This window comes from Sciurus carolinensis, chromosome 2, assembly GCF_902686445.1.
Source record: "Sciurus carolinensis chromosome 2, mSciCar1.2, whole genome shotgun sequence".
Taxonomy (NCBI): Eukaryota; Metazoa; Chordata; class Mammalia; order Rodentia; family Sciuridae; genus Sciurus; species Sciurus carolinensis.
In genome coordinates, this window is record NC_062214.1 from 23,680,640 (window position 1) to 23,685,029 (window position 4,390).

The 4,390-nt window shown below is 50.1% G+C and overlaps 1 pseudogene; it reads left to right on the forward strand.

Moving 5' to 3' along the window:
• The first annotated feature begins 1,106 nt into the window (after window positions 1-1,106).
• Window positions 1,107-3,972, forward strand: LOC124976267 (histone deacetylase 3-like; annotated as a pseudogene).
• The last annotated feature ends 418 nt before the right edge of the window (window positions 3,973-4,390 follow it).

Genomic DNA, 4,390 nt, shown 5'->3' on the forward strand with positions numbered 1-4,390 from the left:
AAAGAACAAAGCTCTGTAGCAGGAAACCACATGCAAAACCTGGGCAACTCTCACAGTGATGAAAGAAAGGATTTGGACAAAAGGAGTGTAGACCATAGGATTCCATTAAACTAATCTATGATAGAAATCAGAGAGTAGAATAGCAATTACTATTGGGGGCAAGAATCATGAGGGAGCTTTCTGGAGTATTAGAAACATTCTATGTCCTAATATGGGAAGTGGTCACATGTTTACAGATAGGAAAACTCACTGAACTGTGTACTCAATATTATACCTAAATAACAACAAACCTATTAAAAAAAAAAAAAAGAATACCTAAAAGAATACCTAAATTAAAACAAATCCTTTTTGTAGGTATTTTTTTAGTTGTAGATGGACACCATGCCTTTATTTTATTTATTTATTTTTAGGTGGTGCTGAGAATGGAACCCAGCACCTCACACATGCTAGGCAAGTGCTCTACCACTGAGCCCCAAACCAACCTTTTTTTAAAAAAACACCAAAGCCTGGCACGGTGAGGCACCCCTGTAATCCCAACCTCCCGCAAAGCTGAGGCCAGGGGATCACAAGTTCAAGGTGAGCCTCAGCAACTTGGCAAGGCCCTAAACAACTTAGGGAGTCTGTCTCAAAATAAAAACTAAAAAAGGGCAAGGGAGGGGGCCCGGTCCCGCGGGCAGCGGAGGTGCGGGGCCTGGTCCTACTGGCGTTATGGCCAAGACCCTGGCCTACTTCTCTGACCCCAACGTGGACAACTTGCACCACGGAGCTGGGCCCCCTGTGGAGCCCGGTTGCCTGGCCTGGACTCAGCCTGGTCCTGGAAGATGCTCGTCTTCAAGCCGGACCAGGTCTCCCAGCATGACCTGCTGCTTCCCCTCTGAGGACTACTTAGATTTCCTGCAGAGTCAGCCCCACCAATACGCAGGGCCTCGCCGGGAGCTCAGTGCCTTCACCCTGGGTCACGAGTGCCCCGCGTTTCCCGGCTCCCATTACCTGGGCGCATCTCTCTGAGGAGCAGCCAGCTGAGCAAGACCTCTGATGTGGCCAGTTAATACAGGACAGGTCTGCACGATGCCTAGAAGCCTGAGGCCATGGCTTTAGCTGCGTCAATGACACTGCAAATGACACCACCCCGTGGGCTCCATGCTGACATTGACATCCACCATGGAGATGGGGGTCAGGAAGCCGCTAGCTCCCTGACGGGGTCATGACGGTGTCCTTCCACAGGTATGCAGACTACTTCTTCCCTGGTACAAGGCGACATGGGTGAAGCTGGCGCAGAGAGTGGCCCTACGACGGTCTCAGGGTGCCCTCGCAGGGTGGCATGGAGGACCGAGTTGCAACACCTTTTCCAGCCAGCCTTCGACCAGGTGGTGGACTCTACCCGCCCACCGGCACGGGCTGCGGGGCGGAGCTGGCTGGCTGGGCTGCGGTCGGTTGGGCTGCTTCATCCTCAGCGGCCGAGGGTGCGGGGAGTGCGTTGAGTTTGTCAAGCGCTGTCCTATCCCTCGACTGGAGCCGGGTGGCGGTGGGCACGGGAGACCCAGCTGCTGGCAGAAGAGGCCATCAGTGAGGAGCCTCCCTACCGCGAAGCCCCTGCCGCTGACTTCCCACTCACTCAACCGCCAGCACCCCTACTGAGAATCAGCACTCAGATCCGCCAGACCATCTGAAAACCTGAAGATGCTGAACCAGCGCCCAGACTCACGGGTGCCCGCTGGTCTCCTGACACCAGACAGGACTGACGAGGCTGGGGCAGAGGACGGTCCCCGGGGAGCACTGCAGCAGGCCCGGGCAGGGACCGGAGGCTCGCTGGGGAGGCTCGCTGGGGAGGCTCACGAGAGAAGAGTCCATCAGAAGCCTAGCTTTCTCCTCCTTCATCACTGCCTTGAAGCCAGTATGGTTCCCATAGTCTTTTTTTTTTTTTTTTTTTTTTTTTTTTTTTTTTTTTTTTTGGCTTTCTTTGCAGTTTTCAATGACAGTTATGTTTATTGTAAAAATTATAAAGAGCATCAAAATATGTTGTTTACATTCACCCATTCCCAGACCATACCACAGAAGTAATCACCATTAATAGTTTGATTTATATGTTTTCAGGTAGACTTTTTTCTGTAGATTACAAGTATACTTCTACAGGCACATATATTATAAATATATCTTCATTCACAGGGTTTGCTGTTTGTGGAGGCTTTGATTTTTGTTAGTCTAACTGGAAGTATTCTGTATATGTTGGTCAACAACTTATAGCTGTCTTTTTAAAAAATAAGGCATCATATCTTTGTATGTCAATGTATATGGATCTGATTCTGCATTTTATCAGCTATATAATATTCCATTGTGTGGATATAGCAGAGGAACCAACAGGGGCAAGCCTCAAGGCTGGAGCACCTGGGATGTCTGAAGAGCAGCATGGAATTCCAGGTGACTTGAGAGGAAGAGCAGAAGAGGCCAGAGGGGCTGTCATGAGCTGGTCAAGAAAGACCCTATAAGCCTAAAGGGTTTGGATTTTATTCTAAGTGTGGTATGAACCATCGGAGGGCCTAAGCAGAACAGTGACATGAATCAATTGGTGAATTTTGTTTTTCTTTTGGGTACTGAGGATTGAACTCCGGGCACTCGACCACTGAGTTACATCCCCAGACCTATTTTGTATTTTACTTAGAGACAGGGTCTCACTGAGTTGCTTAGGGCCTCACTTTTGCTGAGGCTGGATCTGAACTGATGATCCTCCTGCCTCAGCCTCCTCCTGGGTCACTGGGATTACATGTGTGGGCCATGGCGCCTGGCTCAGTGGATGGATTTTAAACATTGAGGCTACGTGCTAGAACAAACAACAACCAAACAAAGAAACAAACAAAAAACTAGGAATACCAAGTGCTGATGAGGATGTTGAGAAATAGGAACTTTACACAGTACTGGCGGGGATGCCAAGTGGTACAGCCACTTTCAGTTTCTTATGACGTTAAGCACACACTTACCACGCTACCCAGAAATCCTGCTCCTTGGTATTCTCCCATATGAAGCGAAAACCTGCGTTAAATTAAAAACCCATATGCAAATGCTCATATCAGCTTTCTTCCCTCCATTGGGGAATAGATGAAGAGTCACACAGAGGGACACTACTCAGCAGTATAAAGGGGTAGCCGCTGACATTTGCAACGACTTGGATGAATCTCAAGTGCCATTTGTTTTCTGGAAGACGCCAAAGACAAAAGGTTACCTACTATGTGAGTTCATTGATATGACGGTGGGAAAAAGTCAGAACTCTGGATGTAAAAGACCTGTGGCTGCTGCACCATCCACGGGGAGGGCGGGGCCGGCCGCAGGGGTTTCTTGAAAGGACTTGGGGAGACGCAGTTCCTCCGCGTGGGGCAGTTCTGCCTTGAAAGCGGTGGTAGCTCCGATTCTGCTTCCTCAAAACTCGCAGAACCAAACACCAAAAAGAGTGACTCTTACCGTATGTAAGTTTCAAAGCAAGTTTTCAACTTAAAATAAATGAATTGGGTCGGACCTTTCTGTTAGAAATAAAAGCTGTGCTGGGGTCGTGGCTCAGTGGTAGAGCGCCGGTCTGGCTTGTGTGAGGCCCTGGGTTCGATTCTCAGCATAAGTAAATAAAGAAAATAAAGGTCCATTGACAACCGAAAATATATTTTTAAAAAATAAATAAAAGCCATCTGAGAAGTCGAGGCCTTGTGCACTCAGGACGTCCTGGGGTGCAGCCCAGGCCCTCCCCAGCAGGAACCGGGGAAAGTGTCCCACACGCACACTCGGCTTCGTCTCTGGGCATTAAATTTTGCAAGAGCTCACTGGTCCCCTTCTCAGAGGGACCAAGTTGGTGGCAGATCCAAAGACAAGGATCCCTGGGTGGGTGGTTCCTTAAGGCCGTTGCCCCCAGGAACTGGTAACGGGGTGCTGCTTCAGAGAGAGCCCCAGCCTCCGCCGCCCCGCCAGCTGGGGAATGTGAGTTTCAGCTGAGGGTGTGCAGGGCCAAGGGCGCCGGGCTCTCCTGCTCCCGGACCCCCTCCCTGGTCTGTGACTGGGACCACCTGAGGGAAATTAAGGCGTGTCCCGCAGGTGTCTCCAGGAGCCGAGGCGCCCTCTGAAGCAGATCTCAGGGGTTAATCAACAAGCAATGAAACACGGTCAGGATTCGTTTTAAAGGTGAGGAGTGAGTTGCAAAGTCGTGGAGACCGGTATTTCCCCACGTCTGTGTTTGTGCATTCCTAGTGCACAGACTCGGGGACTGAAGACCGGGGATACTGTGAAATGCTGAGGCACAGGAAGGCGCGACAGCAGTTTCTTCTCTTTCATTTTTTCGTGGTACTGGGATTGAACTCAGGTTCTCATGCAGGTTAGGCAAGTGCTCTTGTGAGCTACATCCCTAGTCCCAGGA